Source organism: Vanessa tameamea, chromosome 11, assembly GCF_037043105.1.
Source record: "Vanessa tameamea isolate UH-Manoa-2023 chromosome 11, ilVanTame1 primary haplotype, whole genome shotgun sequence".
Lineage (NCBI taxonomy): Eukaryota > Metazoa > Arthropoda > Insecta > Lepidoptera > Nymphalidae > Vanessa > Vanessa tameamea.
Window position 1 is genome coordinate 8,564,845 of NC_087319.1, and position 19,398 is coordinate 8,584,242.

General features: G+C 28.5%; 1 protein-coding gene across 1 annotated transcript in view; it reads right to left on the reverse strand.

Annotated features, from left to right (window-relative positions):
- The window catches only part of LOC113402569 (monocarboxylate transporter 3), a 34,851-nt gene extending 18,287 nt beyond the window's left edge, over window positions 1-16,564 (reverse strand). The window contains exon 1 of the mRNA XM_026642859.2: window positions 16,251-16,564. The gene's annotated coding sequence lies outside the window, so the exon portion shown is untranslated. The remainder of the gene's footprint in view (window positions 1-16,250) is intronic.
- Between the last annotated feature and the right edge of the window lie 2,834 nt (window positions 16,565-19,398).

Sequence of the window (19,398 nt, forward strand, 5' to 3'; positions counted from 1 at the left end):
ATTAAAAAAAATAAAATAAGTTTAAAAAAAAAGAAAAAAAAAGAAGTAATTCCTTTACAAACTTAAAAAAAAAAAAATAAATGAATACAATGAAATATTATCCAAAGTCTGTCCAAAGACAATTTGTTTTAGAATGTTTACTATAATCTACATGTATGAATACTCTGTGGGAGCCTATCTACTGTGTCATTCGCTGGAATTAAAACATCAATAATATATAGTATAACCACAACCACATTACAACAATAGTGAACTAGGTGCATAAAAAAGTAAAATAACTACATGAATAATATATGAATTGTACAAAATATAAAGCAAATAAAAAGACTATATACAGTTTACAAATCATATAGGTAATAAACACATCGGTTGCAAAATCATATAAGAACATCTATAAAATTCAAGCTTGAGTAAAAATAAACAACTACTTTTTTACCATTCTCTTAGCTCGTAAAAGTGGGGTCTTATTATTTGACGTCTTACCAGTGGCTGCGACACGTTGCACGGCAGATTTTGAGTTTGATAAAGCGACAATCTTCTCGAAATCCATCATTCTTTCGATTTTATGTCGCGATCCGTCCGGAGCAATAACGTGTATAGCTCCATCACGCGTCCAGCACTTGTTCACTCCAAAATGCCGTCTCGTCGCTAAAAATAAGTCATGTCGGGCTTTGGTCAAGAACTCGGACAGCGTAACACCGGTACCCTTGAACTTTGTTTTTGCGAACCAGACCTTACTTCGCACAGAAACATCCGAAAACTTAACCACAATAGGACGAGGTTTTTCCTCCGTTTTACGACCCAGTCGATAGGATCTTTTGATGCAGGTCGTAGTAATCTGGTCGATATCAAGATGTTCAGCGACAAGACTGGTCACCCGCGCCGAGGTGTCTTCCGACCTCTCTTCAGGTACACCGTGGAACAGCAACATCTTCCTACGGGAACGCATTTCAAGTCGGTCAAACTCACATGTAAATAATTCCACCTGACGTTGGAGAGAATTCAAAGCCGTGACGACGAAGGTTTTAAAAGCGGCAAATTCCGTAGCGAGAGAAGAGGGAGTGACTGGAGAATTAGTTTTTTGGAGATCTTGCTGGAAGTCCTTCATCGTCGTATTGAATTGTTCAGCCATTGAGGCCAATATATCTTTAATCGACTCCATTGAGGTTAATTCACATGTGATCAAAAGATTGGACACTCTTCAATGGCTTTTGCAACGCAAATTAGCACAGGATAATATTTGCTGGATGGTATTGTGAACTATCAGTACATATTTTTTACTTTTTACGTATTATATCCTATTTAATTAAATAAAAACTATAATTTCAAAACAGAGGTGATGTTATTATTTTCAACGCCTACCCGCCAAAAAAAAGTTAATGGTAAAAATATTGTATAGTATTAATATAAATACTTATTACGTTCAAATTATACGTTGTTAAATTATTCATCGAAGACATTGAAAATTTTAAATTAATTCAAGATTCGGTTAAAAGAGTTTTAATATAAGTTAAACGTATTATATACAATGGACACATTTCATTTTCTTTTACAAAAATAAAATAATTAGAAATATTGTATGTAGTCTGATGAAAACGTCGAATTTATTCACTTGTCTAAACAAAAAACCAAGTATACAAATGTACTCGTTAAATCGTGACGCAACGGTTAACGTTTTTTCACGGACAAATTATTCATTATAATTGAAAAGCGAAGTGAACTGCCCGAAACCGGATTGTTTGCGTCGATTTCATTTTAACGTTTAATAACACAAACCTTTATTGCCGAAAGTTAAGCAATGAAGGATCCATTATTAAGCCCAATATAAATTTTATGATCAAAATATTATTAATTTTATGGACTAGAACTTTTTTCCTTTTCGATTTTTTTTATATGTAGTATAAGTAGTTGTTCATCATTAATATATTTTTGTTGTAAAAGCATTCATATTGTTGATTATAATTGCATGAATACTGACTTTGACAAAATATTGACTTATTTTAATACAGTAATTTTAGATAATATTTATTACTGGTTTTTTTTTAATAATAATAAAATTTTCAGTTATATTTACTGTAACTGTACTGAAAAAAAAAACAAAATTTGGCACTTATTTCACCATGATGTTTGAGCATACATATATGTACGTGGTAGAACTTCATCCAAGACAGGCAGTTTTACTGTCTCTGTCAGAGTTAAATTATAAGGACAGAGTAAGCAGACAAAAATTCATTCAGTCATTTCGGCTCCAAATTTTATTTACAATATATGTATATTTATTGTAATGCAGCACATATGTACTTAGGTAAAGCTATGGAATAAACGGAATTCTCCACCCCTAAGAAATAAATCAAATGTCAATATACATTGTAAGCCGCGTGACCTGCACGATGCGACCACAGATAAGACAGAATATTATTTTATGTGAAATGTGAACGAGATAATGTTAGCAGCGATGACCTCGAGCAAACTTTACTCGCTGTTACAATAAAAGTGTATTCTTCATCATATATTTTTCTATACTAATTCAAATGAAATATATAGAGTAAGGGCCAAGGTTGTTTAAGTATATCTTGTTTTAATTTTTATATAATTATATTAATTTATAGCAATGAATGGGATATTCCTAGTAACTTTCGTTATTAACGATCGTGAAAAGTATTGTTTTCATTCAAAGAATTTTCATATTTTACCTTGATTCTATTCTACGTAAAAGAATTAACATTTAAGTATTTTTTTAAAGGACTTTGGTTTTGTGCTTTGTTTTATGATCGTGATAAGCTTCCACTGATTAGGAAGGTAAATTCTACTAAAAGAAATCTACAGAATGCTATAACCCTTTTTCATCGATCGTATTAAATTTGAAAATCCACAAATACCATCTCTACACATAAAATATGAAGCTTTATAATATAATCGTAGGTGAAGTTTATTGAATATTATAGTGATTTTGATCTTAAACAGGATAATTGAGTTGACCTTTTCTTATTGGGGTATATTAAACACACTCTTCGCCGATCCCGAATAAATGGAAAAGGCAAGCATGTGTTGCGATTACAAATTCTAAATTCACGTGATATGAATCATCCGTATTACTTTTAATTTAATATAATAATTTATTTATTTTATAATTTTGTTTATTTTTTGTTTTTTTAAAAAGTATCTTTGAAATGAGGATCATTTTAAATAAATGAATGTTAATTTAAAGCTATGAGCCATGAGGCATTCATACGCATATAAAGCACACTATCGTTTTAACTTAGTATGTGCGCATAAAAATAAATTATAAATGATATTTATTATTATTAGTATTAATAAGATTGTCTTCTCATTATACTATACATGTATTTTACATAAATAATAAAACATAGAACGTAATAATATATATTAATATATAATTTGTGATTTGAGTCAATATATGGAATAATTTTAATTCCAAGAATTGTAACAGGTTATTTAGTAATTCTAAAAATATCTCCATATTTAAGTAAACGTGAACGAAATCGCGCCTCCATCACGTCTAAAATACGTGTTTTAATTACACATACACGAAGACTTAAGCTACATTTTATTATTGAACATGTTTTTTTAAACTTTATTTATTAAAGTAAATCTCTATCTATTTGTGGTTATCTATCTTGGTGGTAGGGCTGTGTGCAAGTCTATTGGGTACCAACTACTCATCATATAGTATATTGTCGAACATTAAGGCTTAATATTGTTGAAATCAAAATCAAAACATATTTTATTCAAGTAGACTCTTGCGAGCACTTATGAATTGGAACTTTACATGATTAAATGAAATTTAAATATCGGGACATAGATTCTACCGAGGAGAATCGGCAAGAAACTCAGTAGTTACTCTTTCCCAAAAATCATTTACAATGATTATTAAATACAATAATTGAATGATTACTTATTTTCTATCAAAATAATCAATATCGTTATGGATATACAAAATATTTTTATTAATATATTGTAATTATATATGGCATTTACAGGCACAAAGTACATAACATTATAGTTCCCAATCATTGACGATGAAAGGTATGGTACATAATTCTTACAGTGCGTTTTTTTTTTTTTAATTATCAATCATCAGCATAACATCGCTGGACTTCTAGCTAATCGTCTTCTTGGAAGACGTGGCTCACACTGACTTTTATTTGTTTTCATATATTATAATTATAATATATATTAAATAGGAATTACGTGCTTATTTGGTAGTGACCACTTACCACAAAGTGGCCCATTTGCCAGCGCGTTTTTTATTTTAACTTTAAAAAAACTAGAGGTTTGTGATATTGCGTTAGATAAGTATGTGATACGTAGATATCGTATCAAACTAAATAAATATTCCGAACTTTTTCATACGATGCTTAGTTATTTTAAGTAAACGAATAAATCTGTCATATTAACTAGAAAAATACGCGTTATTTTTGATACAGAGTAAGAGTAATCTGTACAGAAGCTAAGGTGAGGAAAACCTAAACTTAATGTTTATGATATTTTTGAATTATGTAAATAAAAAAATATTCGTATGTACACAATGTAATTCAATAAAAAACCAATATTAACTATTTTATTTCATTCTTATAAATAGTTATTATCAGCGTTATATTAGCAATATACTATTTTTGGTGTGCTTCACAGAGATCTATTTACAACGTTTAACTGAATGTCAAATAGGTCATTGACGTATAAGTTATTAAGATAGTAAATTTTAATGTTTACGTATTTGCAAAGTAAATAGAATCGATAAGGAATTTAAATAAACCACGAATGATATATATAATATACAAGAAATATTCTGCTTTACTGAAATTTCGACTTAGTTGTAGGTAATTCTAATTCACTAATACTTATTTATAATAATCTATACATGTATCAAACTATTTGTAGCCCGCGACTTTGCTCGTGTTTTAGAGGTGGGTCGTCAAATGTTTGACATAAAAAAGAAGCGCGTCCTTCCTTTGGGCTTGAAATTTACTTCATAGCGAGTTCCATCGAATTCGGTTCAAAGACTAGGTCGTGAAAGAGCAACAGACAGACATACAGTCAAAGTTACTTTCGTTCATTTATAATATTAGAATAGAAATCTGTGTGTGAATATTTAATATTATAAATGCGAATCTTCTATCTGTGTTTAAGCAAATGTTAACATTTTTTAAATTAATATTTTAGAATGTTAATTAGTAATTATATACTTTATATTTCGAATCAATAATTAATTATTTGTATGTACTAGCATTTTGTTAATCGATTTTGACCCAACTTAGGGTTATATTATTTCCGAAAAATATAAACATTCAATGAAAATAAAGATGGCGGGTTTTCTAACAGATTATAAATATAAATATATATTCATAAATTATGAAATAATGATTAAGTGTGACTTTTTAATAAATAATTACAATATCTCAAACTATAGAAAGGAGTTTTATACACGTGTGTGCTTATTGGTAGAGCTTTCTATAAGCCCGCCTGATCGAGCCATATAGGGAATTTGCTGTGTATTGTTGTGTTCCGGTTTAAAGGGCGAGTGAGCCAGTGTAATTGCACGCACAGGGGGCATAAAATCTTGATATTTCTTACAGTGCCAATATCTATGGGCGGTGGTTACCACTCACCATCAAATGGCACATTGTTACCATTTAAATATACTTGTGGCAATTTCAGAAACTACTTAACTTGAAATTAATTCTTTTTTCGTTTTTCGTATGTGTTATATTCCTGAAGATATTGTACCTGAACATCTAATAATGTTGCTTTTAGGGGAAAGTTAATAATAAATAAACTTAGTTCAGGCACAATTGAATACACACCATATTTTTTCTTTCCTTTTTATGTGAAATTAACGTTGATTTTTATTTGCGACTATAAACACATCGCGATTACACCTACGAAAATGTAAGTATAGTAAATTTATCAACAAAAGCGATTATAATTAAAATATGAAGGTAGTCCAACTCTACCTTCAACAACCTTTTTTCATTACCTTATTTATAGATATATTTTTGATTTTTCTATTTTGGCACTAAATCAAACATAATAATTAATATATGTAATTTATTATTATGCTCCTTATGTATAGAATGTATTAATAATTCAACTAATAATTATTTTTATGTAGAGCCGGATCATCCATTAGGCAACTGCCTTGCAGCCCTCATAAACTAAAAGCCCCAAGCAAAAATTAGTAAATATTTTTCCTATTTGAATAAAGCGATAGCATGTTGAATATAATTTACTATAGCAAAAAACATTGTAAAATATATTTATGGAAGACAGAAAAGAATAAAGACATGCTTAATCCGGTCCTCGGTGTATGTTACCTCATCGATCAAGTCTTTCAGAAGTTACACGATCGGTACAAACGCAACAATGATAGCAAATATAACCATAAAAAATAAATAAAACTATCCTTCACACTGGTTTCGCCTTGACTGGACTCAAGTAAGTACATCTAGTATCTTGAAATATCCCAATGGACAACCACGGTCGATAGACGTCGGCATATAAGTCTCACTCCAACCAACTTGATCTATAACGCCTTATACGAAGGATTTACAGGTTGTACATAAATAGAAAATCTTTATGTTTACAGCAAAGTGAGAGATTTATAGGTATAAGTTATCACTAGAAACAATTACATATAATGTTGTTATGAAGAAAGTTATGATCGAGCGTCAAACATTTTAAAGTACTATGCGATGAAATAAATCTCTAAAGTGAAATCATTCTGTCCTCGGTCCGTTGTTTGCAAATATTAATCATGTTTTTGATCGAGTGGGCTGTTTACCGCGCTTTTATTATCGTGAGGTCAAGCATAAGGAAGATTATTCAAAATAATTATTATAATACATATTATAAGTATATATCTGTACATGTTTTTCAAAGTTTAATAAAACACGATATACGAAACGATTTGATTCGATTAATAATGTTATAAGGAAATCGTATTATAGGAATAATAATAAGCAATTATTAAATGTATATTGTTTGCAAATGTGCTAATATATATTTGAAAAAAAAATGTATATATAATTGATTATTTTGAACATAGCTTAATAGCTTTACGGTTGAAATAGCGAATTTCTTTTTTTTTCATCAACAGAACCATTTGTTTCAAGTTAAAAGTCTTGATATCTCAAAATTTATTATTTACATATAATTGTTTTTAATGCCCTACTGACCTCCCCAGCTAAGTAATTTACTTGAATTTAATGAAAGTAATGAAATGACAGAGCTTAAGTAGTTTTTGTACTTACGTGCGTTTTATGCATGTCCGAATTTTAATAAAAGCTTAGCAAATTTTTAAAGTATAGCTAAAAAAAGTATGTTCGTAAATGAATACTTTTGCATAATACGCTTTATATTTTTTCAATCTATTATTATGGAATAATAGTAATCCATATAATTTTTTTAGTCTTGATTTTTTTTTCTTTGATGGAGTAATTAAATCGAATAACGAACTTATGCTCGTACAAAATATTTAGAACGCCGTACACTAATAGATTTAACGATCATATTAGACATTAGTCCAACCGGAATTTCAAAATAAATAATAAAAAATATGAGAAATATTTTTGTACCAATGTAAAGGTTTTCAATATTCCTATAATAATATTTACCTACCTTCTGGTATACCTACCGTGTAATTTTTTAATATGCAGATCCGTACTCGATCCATACTTTAGTCTAATATTTGGGAGTGACATAGTATATGAGTGATTCTATCCTTGATTACAATTTTATTTATAGTATAATAGTCCGTGATAAGCATAATATATTTTCAGTTAAAGTTTCCAAAGCCTTGTTGTGCTCTTTACTGGTCCCATTTACTAGATACTGTTTGAACTCTTTGAACTTGGAAATAAATATCGTCGATTTTATCTATTCGAACTTGTCTGAAATAAGTTGCAAGTTTGACTATCTTTTGATGTTATAATCAAAATAAATTATGTAAGTTTTTATACTTACTATAAGATTTATTTGAAAAAATATATATTAAAAGATAAAAAACTAAATATATATAGTCGCATAAAAATAATACATAATAAATAAATGAACATACATACCATTAAATTATTTGTTTATAAACAATCGATAATTCGGACTCTAGAACTTTCTTAGAGATATATCAGCATCAAGACCATTACAGAATTAAAAAAGTTTCTAAAATAAGAACTCAGTTATCCAATTAAATGATGTTGGGCTTTAAATATATTAACATATTGTTACTATAAGGTTGAAAAATTTCTATTAATACATTTTTTTATATTCACATGCACAATCAAACAAACTATTTGAGCGATAGCAAAAATGTAACTGTGTTAAATTATTCAAAAAGGATTATGTTTATATTATAATGGTATGTTAATTTTCAAGTTCTATGTCATTTAAACACTTGTGTAGCAAGTTCAGGTTTTATTAATAAGGTGTTTGTTGCGATTCTTTAGAGTCAATATGTTATTATATTAGAAAAATATACTGATAATATATTACGTGTAATTGATACGTGTTTGCAAACAAAAAGCAAAAACAGATAAACAATAAACAACATTTTAATTAAATATGGGTTTATAATATTATGAAATATATTCATATAACTTGGTTTACTTGTTTAATCTTTCAATGAACATTGTTGTTGCTAACTTTTGTTTTATCTTTAGCTAATTATAAGAGTCACTACTAAAATAAAATAAATTAACAATTAATCTTTCTATTTTAACAATCAAAATAATATGAATAATTTAATAACAGAACAATAAGTTCGTTTGTTAAAGCAAAGCAAATCTAAACAATTCAAAATGTTCTTTATTTAAGTAGACTCATAAAATCAGTTTTGAATGGTCATGTTACATTGTATTAAATGTAAAGCTATCACCGGTTTGTAAAGTAGATTGTTGAAGAACGGGCAATAGAAACTTCATAGTTACTCTTTTCCACCATTTTGATTACAGAGTTTAAGTCAATCAAGTACAATAAAATAAATAATAATAAATGTATATACAGTTTCCCTTGCCTGGATGTCTAATCACTAAGTCCGCGCTTTTTTATCATTAATATAATTTTGTATTGAATAATATGCCTTATCACAGTACGCCAGGAAGCATGTATTGACTTTACGAAGTCGGAAAGTAGGTGTTGTAATTTAATTTTTACTCCTCGTGTCTATAGAATGATTGTTATTGTTTGTATCAAAAAGATCTATATTATTGTGAAAATACATAATACCTTTTATTGTAAACATATTGTGGCGCAACAGTAATTATACCTACCTTTTTAAACACATCTCTTAGATAGTCTCGATAAATCGGAAGCTCTTTTTGTAAATATTTACTGATCCGGTCGTTATAAAATTTGACGTAGAATTTGTATCTGGATACAGACAGACATATAAAAATGGGATCTTCGTGGACGAGTAATAATGACGCAGATGACGTTGCACGGAGCAGACATTCAAGAGAACGAGCTTAATACATAAATATACAATAAATGCGTCCGAATTATTTGTCATATCAGAGTAGTAAAACCGGCTTTAAGACAACTTTAATCAGTTGATTTTATATGTAGCAACAAAATTATCGCAAATAATATTGATAGTTGATTCAGATTTTCCACGTGTGAAGTAAAAATAATAAATAATTGTTAGAATTAATTTAAAAGTCATAAAATTTAAATATTATACATATATATGTAACCTAAAAACGTCCTTTTTTAATTTCTAGTGAAAAACGATTATCAAGAATATTATATCATAAGCTTTGATTCGTTATATGTCTTGATATACAGTCAAAACTGATAACGTATCAATTTGTAGCCAACAGTTGGCCACTTGGGTGTCAAGCTTTACTTATATACAATAACATGTATTTAAAACAGTTGACTATCAGAAATATTTTACCATTAATGCAATAATTTCGACGTTTTCTTGTTTCTACGATGTAGTACTTATTTTTGTTCTGATATTGCGTAAAGTACATACATAACTAGTACGTTGCGGCGAGAACATGTTTAGATGCGCTATAAAATTATTATGCTAATCATTATAATTATAATATCTACGTACTAATTTATACGATCATATAATTATAATTGCTGTTATATATATGAACTGCTAATACTGCAATGATTTTCAATTAAAAAGTAAATAATTAATTAATAGTTTTAACCTTATATACTCGTAGTTTCTATAACTCTTAATAAGCAGTTGTAGTTTCTAAACCATAGCTTTGTTACGTTTTCAGTAGTATTCAGATTATTATTATTAGCATTACGATTATGAAGTATTTTAGTATTAATATGTTAAAAATACGGTATGATTTCAGTTTTCCTTCTATAAGAGGAAGTTACAATTCGCCTAACGTTTAAAAATAAACACTTACCAGTATAAACAAAATTTTTAAATTGAAAAAACGATACTTATAAGGTTTATACAATTATTTTAAAGATTTTCATAATCACTTTCTGGCGAACGAAAGCAAAGCAATTCTTTTTGTCAGTCACGTGGGCACGGCCACGCGGGCGAAGCCGACGCTTAAAGCCAGACTTTATAATAAAATAATAAAAATATTTAATAAACACTACTTATGTAAATTAAGAAGAATTGGCAAGCTTTGTGTTATATATGTATATTATATCATATTTGTAAAATTAAATACTAATTGTAACAATGTTTTTACAAAACATATAATCTAACTGACTCTTGTAATTCTTAAGCTTATACCGTGCGTATACACTTTTTATTAAAGTTTTTAAAAGCAATTATCATTTTTTCTTCGTCTCGCCTACCAGATTTCCGCTGTTTTATTTATAACTCAGAATTGCATGTAATGTGGTCGAGGTGGCTTTCCATGCGCTCTCTATACGAAAGATTTTATACTTAATTATGAACATCAGTTACACGGTATGTTATGTTATTGATGCGTTTATATTTTTCGTAAATTATATTAATGTATTATCTGTAAATATATGTTTAGCCGGTTAAAAATAATTAAATAAAAATATTAGCTATTTTAAGCAGTAATGTCCAAACCTAATTTCTTGATTGATGAAACTTTAAACAAACATAAACATTTAAGTTGCTTTAAATATTTAGGTACCTAAAGTGAGATCGACAGCCCGAATACAGTCTGTATAATCTTATTTCTTGAAGTTGCTGTAAAATTTTCCACCGACTCTTTAACATTTAGTCACGTGTTTCAATGTATTCTTGATTATATTTGTGTATGTAAACACCAATGTTTTATAGATACGACATAAACGTCGTCCAGTAGAAGTTTTCGTTTTTATTTCAATTATTAAATCAGTATATCATTTCATAATTGTTAAAATTAAGTACTTGTTATCCAATTTAAAAATGTGAGTCTGAATTATTGCAAATATAAGTATAATTATATATTCTATATCTTATTATTTTTAGAATTGTTATGTAAAAAATGTAAAATTGATGTCTACGTTGTTGTTTTATTTGTTTGGTGATATCGATTCAATATAAAGTTATTACAGATTTTAAAGTTTGAGCTGAATATTTTAATAATTAATAATTATAACTAACTAATTATTTAATAATATATATATAATAATTTAATTTCTTTTCCTCGTCTATTCTATTCTATTCTATATTTGCGACACTTCCATTAATTGGGAGATGCTATAAATTAATATTCTGTAGTTGAGTAAAATATATAAGTAATTAAATATTGCAAATATCTAGAGAAAAAATATTTTTATACTTATAAATGCGTTGTCATTAATTTGAAAAAAATTTACCGATTGACTTCATTTTTTTAAATTAGTTTTTATGTTATTTTTAAAGAAGTATTTTTTCTTTAAAATACATAAAAATACCAAATAAAATACCTAACATATTAATTATATTTATAGCTTCGTTATGTTTGACTTTCAACCAGACATGAGAACCGACAAACCACGATGACTGACTCTTTGAATATTATAGGCCTTAAACTAGAATCTCAACGTTGTACTATGTATGTATGTAACATTGATTACAATAACTAGCAAGTCCTTTGAGTGAATACTAATACAACTTTGAATTTACGATCACATCGCCAATAAAAATAAGTATTTATTAATATTTCATTCTTTATGTTTTCCTTGTTCAGTCTTAAACTTTTCGAAGTAGTGTCTAACAACAAAAAGCAAGCATTCTCGGTAGAGATAATTAGCTACTTATCCATCTGTATTTAGTTTTCTTACTTACTGGACGTGACTTTGAAAATATTCTACAATAATATTATATTTATTTTATAATTCATATAGATACAACTCTGGATTATACGTAACGTTAGCGAATATCGATTTTTAGTAGCGATTTTTTTTAATAATACAGTAACCTTAAAGTATCAAAAAAACTAATAATCACAATAAACTGAACCATTAGTTATCTATTCGATGGTGAAATGAATGGTCCATTCACACCTTTGCAATCTTGGCGCCAAGTGTGGGACCAACTGTCCTTTTGAATCAAGCCGCCGAAAACTTTTTAATCCCACGCTGAGCAAAGGGTCGTCACTTCCGAGAAAAAGCAAAACTAATTTTTTTTCTTAACATTGTTGTGTTGTTTATTTTAAAATATGTGGGAATATGTGTTACTACAGTCTAGTTCAAAATAGATGCATTATTTCACACAATTCATTCCGTTATTCATTGGTCTAACTAAGGTTTTTTCATTTGAAATTAGATTTAACAGTCGGATCTTCTGTCGTTTAAAAAAAACTTATTGTAACTCATAAAGAACAAGATGTATTCAAATGTAGACGCATTCTTTGAACATATTTGAATAACCTACTTTCATTATTAGCAGATATTAATTGAACGTTAATTACTGCTTGTTTTTTTAAGCAAATGCAATAAAAATGACGAGATTTTGAACACTATTTATGCCGGGATTTATGGAATGAGGTCGCATTACAATCTGTATAGAAGTGAATATGCAGGTCCGATAACAAGGTCCCCATTAACTTCATAAGCATTTAACTTATGTTTGGTTATTTTAAGTTATACTCTATACCTACCATAACAGGAAAAAATCCAAATAAACAACATTTGACAGCAAATTGATGCGATTCATTGGTTTAGAGCTTGATTAATCTATGATATTCACCATGGATTTGCGAAAACATGGCGTTTCGAAGCATGGCGAAACTGTTATTTGAATTTTGGAAGTAAAATTAAAGTATAAATAACAAGTTAAGTGTAATTGTGCTGTATTATTAATAAAGACAAATTAATCATAAACTCTTAGTAGTGCACAATATAGCTGAATTATTAGTAAATCGCATGAAATACGTAAATCTAGGTTTTGTTTATATTTTTTCCTACTTCCATTGGAATAGGCTATATAGCGTTATCACTGTTTGTTGTTAGTTTGTATATTTCTAAATTGTGGTTATTTACTTACCAATATATTAATATTTGCGGAGATTTTAACTGGACAAATTAAGCTGTTTTATTAAGTTATTATAACGGAGAGAATACAGATATATGTCATAAGGAATGCGTTACAAAGTTCTGTATTGTTAACAAAGATAAGACAATAGTGATATATAATCAAGTAGGTATGAACTTTCAGATCGTTATGGTTTTCAAACAAGAAGGCGTATTAATCAATGATTGTTACTGTTTTAAACTTCATCATCAAAATTATGATTCATCTTTTAACGCTTGAAATAATATAATATTAAATGTTTTACTAAACTTATTACAACATTTTTAAATATACAAATAAAAATATAAGATAATTATTGTTTTGGATTTCATATAATGAAAATCCAAAACTTATGACTAGAGTCGTTTAATAGGTATGCATGTAAAATCCATCATCCCGTGACTAATGGATAACTTAATAGTTTAAATACATCAATTCTCCGACCATTAGCCTTAAGACGAGATACACGTGCTAGCTGAAATATTCGTAGGTCCGACTAACATGTGTTTAAATATGGCTTTTGTACACATAAGCAGTACTTACATACAAATAACTTGAAAAATTAATTATTAAGGTGTACTGTTATTCAAAAATAAATCTTTTTTTTGTATAATATACACTGTCAAAATAAATCATTTAAATTATGTATAACAGAAATACTGTACATATTGTATGTTTAAATAAACTTTTTAAGTTTAATCAAGCTGATTTTACAGGTCATGTATGTATATGGTTTTTGCTACGTAATTCAATTTATTTAATTTAATAACCCGATGAATAACACTCAAATTGTATCCAAAAATGAATTAAATATATGTATTATTATTTAATTAATATGTTATATGATAAATAAAGAACAAACATTGCTAGTTTATGTCTTGCTATTAGGCAAATGTCTATATTTATGGAGACGGTTTGGACCATATTCCACCACGCTGCTCTGTTGTCAATGTACGGTAAATACGTATGTGGTAGATTTTCATTCAACACTTTTTGTAGTTTATTTTAACGACAATATCATCCAATATGTGAAGAAATATAGAAACAAATTAAGCACACGGAAACTTGGCGGTACTTATCCAGATTTTAATACTCGATCTTCGGTTAAGTCTCACGAACCACTATAAACATGCTTAACCTATATATAACTAAGTCTTGGAATTATTAATTAAGTCTCATTCTCATACTTTTTTCATAGCGTTCATATTTTTTTCCACTATTCAAATATTGGACAAGGAAAATAAAGAAGAATAATTTTAAAAGTCCTAAAATTTAAATAGATAACGATTATATTTCCTCCTAATACAATCGTTCAATTTAGTCGTAATTAAAGTTATCTCTATCAAATATTTGCCAACATTTGGTCGTATTTAGTAATGTACTTCGTTGTTTTTACCCTGTTGATAAAGTTCAGCGTCTACTACACAATACTGTACAATAATTGTCAATATCACTCCTAATATTTAGAATTTTAACGAGTTCTTTCCGTAACCACCTTGATACTTTTTTATTGATAATAATAACGTAAAAAAAATCAGAAAGGTCGTATAATACAATACGTAATATGTCTAGTGTTCACGTTCACTGAGGAGTAAGAACTAGTTTTTTGTCTCAAGGCTTAATGTGTCCAACAGATGGTCATAAAACCAATCAAGATACGTATCAATCATTATTGACATTCATTCACATTTATTATAAAACATTTGTATACAAAATAAAAATACTTTGAAACATCAAAGATTATTTCATAGTGTTACAATATTTGTTTGAATACTTGTGCTTTTAATCATTATACTTCTAAGAGCGACTCCAAGTTTATCTATGAAAGATGACGTAAAGATAGATAGATTGTACACTGTATTTTTATTTTTATTTCTGCAATTGTATCTAATATTTATATATTTTGACTATTTTTATAGGATTAGTAAACCAACATTGGAATATAACTCAAGCCAAGATCAAATTAAAATGTTGCTTTAAGTAGCTTATAATTTTAAGCTGTTAAACATAGTTCAATGTAGTTTATTTTACTACATTGAACTATTTATATAAAAAAATATCAAAGCTTTAGTAACATTTTTTTTTAAATTTGATTTAATTTTTATGTGGGCAATGAATCAGCCGAGGGTAAGGTCAGACAAATCAATTTGAATACTCTTTCGCTAGCGTTGAGTCACAATATTTTTAACGCTTACTGATAGCGTTATCTCAATATTGCGTTATGTTAAAATTTTAATGTCCATAAACGGAATATTTTCGAATTTTTACTGTAGGTATCTAAATTTTTTTCTCACATACTGGCTACAACGATAACTTGTAAATTTAATGGCTAACTTTGGTGATTCTGTTAGAATTTATGAATTATTTACGAGTGAATATTAATTAATTTAAATTAATGTTTTTCTTTGGATACATATCACAAAGTCTACGCACAATGTAACGTATTTAGGTACATTCGGTTAAAGTAACTCTGTTATAACTTTAAACTTTAAATTTAGCGCTTTATAAAAGCGTCGTATATTTCTAATGTAAAGATAGTAGAGTCGATTAATAATTTTTTTTTTTGATTTTAGATGTTTCATTTGAGAGACTTGTAACATTACGACAAATCTTAAGTAAAATGTGTTTGTCACTTACACGTCTTGTATGTTTAAAATATTTTGAAATACGAGATTGAAGTTTAAAATATAGGTGTGAACGTCTCGTGCACCAAAAATAGTTGCGTCTGCGCATCCCGTGCCTTGACGGTGTTTAAAAATAAAACTGTGACTAGATGCCTTCAGATGTCACTCACCCGCAATGCACTCCTAGAGGATAGCACTATTAAGTGCCAAATTCGCCAAACTCGTAAATCTTCACTAATACAAATTTCGAATTCTCCGTAATGCCGGCTTATTAGCATATGCGTAAACGCGTCGGTTTCACTACCGCGTTTTTCGGCAACTTTTAGCTTATTAGGGTTAAAGACATAAAGCCCAAATGTTTATAAACACTTCTTAAAACTATAATGATAAGATTATTTTAAGTTTATTTATTATCGTCATAAGTTTGTTTGTAAATGGCAACGCGTGCCTTCGTCGCCGGTTGCGAGTGTACTGAGCGGCGCCGGCGTCCGACGACCATGTTTAAAAGCACGCCGTAGTTAGCTAGATAAAAAATATTTCTGTTTCGATTTCAACGTATTGTATACGTAGAGGGCCAGGCTCGATGACGGCTATGATAGCGTTTAATACATAAGCACACTGTCTTACGTAATCGATACAAATTTAGATTCATTTTAATCACGAATTGTAAACCCGAATTAAAATAAAAAAGTGGCATGTCGTTCTGAAAGCTTAGAGTGTTTTAATTTTGCTAACATTATGCTCATGGTCAGATTGAAATGAAAAACGAATTGTAGTTCACAAGCTCTGTCATCTAAGATGTTAGTTACTTATTTATCGTTAAGTAAACTAGGTACATAATTTAATAAAATATAATTATATTGATATTTGCATCATTCAACTGTTTCAATATCATTATTTTGTTTTCGGTATATCTTTGAATATTTAAATTGCCTCATTATATTTATGATGTCAAAAATAATATGTAAAATGAGTTTAACATTATTGTTGGGTTTTTCCTTAAACAATATTTAATAATAACGTACTATAAAATATTTGATAATGTAACGTAGGTATTACGTATTTATAATGTTACGTCGTTTGGTCGAATATAAATACAAGTTTAACAAAAAAACTTTTATTTAAAAAAAAAGTGTACACATGTACCAAAAGTGTACCCATGCTTAAGCTTTATCTTAAACTCTACCAAATGGCAATTACTGAAAAAAAAGTCGCATAATCTATATCTAACATTAATATTTGGATAAAACAAATATAAACCAACAAAATGTATGTTATTCAATTAATGAAATACAAACTTCGGTCGCCAATGTGTGGATCAATGATTATTATGAAACTTGTTTTATCTGCATTTTTCACTGAACCCTCGTCGTTTTCAATTTGCAATTAAGTGGTTATGCATTTCGTCCTTCAAAAACATAATTTTAATTTAAAAGTGTTTCTCTATTTTTAAGAATACGATCAAATAAATAAATAAATAAAATAAAGTCTTAGAAATATATTATATGACTTATAAAGCTTTTCGCTCTTTAAATATATACTTATATCATCGAATATTAATAAATATTTTACTAAAAAATAATGTTTAAATTTATGTTCTGGTTTTAATAGGTATCTGAATTTTAACGAAGATTGTGAATTCAAACCCGGGTAAGCACTAATTAATTTTCATGTGCTTAACTTGTGTTTATAATTCATCTCGTTCTCATCGGTGAAGGAAAAAGTGAGGAAACTTGCGCGTGTCGGATGAAAATATGCCGCATGTGTATTCCGCTTATTATACATGTAAAAGGTTGTAGAAGCTCCTAACGAGGAAAGAGGCCTCTTGAGACGCCTACTAGCTTATACTTTTCTAATTCAATAATATATTGAAAATAAATCTAAAGAAACAGTTTTTTGTTCAATATTTTACTCCCAGAAAAAAACATACAGCTAATGTGTCACTTTTAATTTATTTAAGTATGTAGAGCACAAATGACAGTTATTAAAGCAACGATGCTAACGACCAATCATCAGTAACTAATTACAACTGTTTTTTATTTTATTTATAAACGGTCAGTGACCTAGTTTATGTTCAAAAATTGGCTAAATTTGCTCTTCAAAAGTTTAGATCATTATCTATTCTAATAAAGACAACACTTAGCATGCTGCACTATGAAACGCGTTTGAATATCGTTGTGCTATGAAATAATTTAAACTGTGGGTAATTAAATGTAACGCAATTTTCTAATTTATGTATATAGAAGTAGGTGTTATATTATACCAGTATACCGTATATATTACACCAAGTATACCGATTTCGGTTACAGCAACTATTCTCGACGGAGAATGGACAATTCCGCAGGAAATATTACAGTACACAGGCGTGTGGGCAAATACAGGTGTGTTCGCTATTCTCACTCATAACCCGATAGGATTCGACATGAACGTAGATACTTCAGACGCAGGACTTTACGTGATATCCAAAGCACGGCAATGTACTCACTATCAATATCCAGACTTCGGACTTCTACTGAGAAGGTCTCGACAGAAAACCGAATATTTCTAATGAACTGACATCAGGAGAAAAGGCCGTACTTTTCTGGCTAGCAATTAAACCAATGAGGCAGTTAAGCTTTCAGCTGTTATAAAAAGATATTTCTTATGTTATTCAAAAAATAACAACATAAACCTTAATTAATTTCAACGTAAATACGTAGTGGTTTTTCCAAAACGCAGGTAGTACGCAGTTCCTCATATAAAAACATGTAATTGGCTAGACTATTATCGCCCACATAAACCTAATAATTTGTTTATGTACGTACATAAGTGTTCTAGGATATTTAGAACGTCAAATGCCGGATCTGAAGTGAAGAACTAACTTCCTGATTTATATTAAACTATGTAATGCCGGGAATGCGATGTATTGTTAAAATTTAATAATAATATTAGTTTGTAAACTAATGTTATTAAATATACGAATGCTTAAATGTACACCAATTATGAGGATGTTCGCTTAAACGGTATACAAGATGATGTATACTGCATTGCTAACTAGCGGCAAAATACAACAAAGTCCTTGTTAAAAAAAGCAAATATTTCAATTAAAAAAAAAATCATAAAATATTTTGTTTCAACTTTTATGATAATAAAATAAAAATACCAACATCAATTTGTATAAATAAGAGATCAATGTTATTTTCAGTGAGACCAAAGGTATAATGACTTAAGAATTGGGGATAAAAATACATATTATTATAATTTTAGATGAAATTTGCATATTCTTACTGCTAAATATGTACGTATTATACAAGTTTATTTTATTGGCTTAAAGCATTA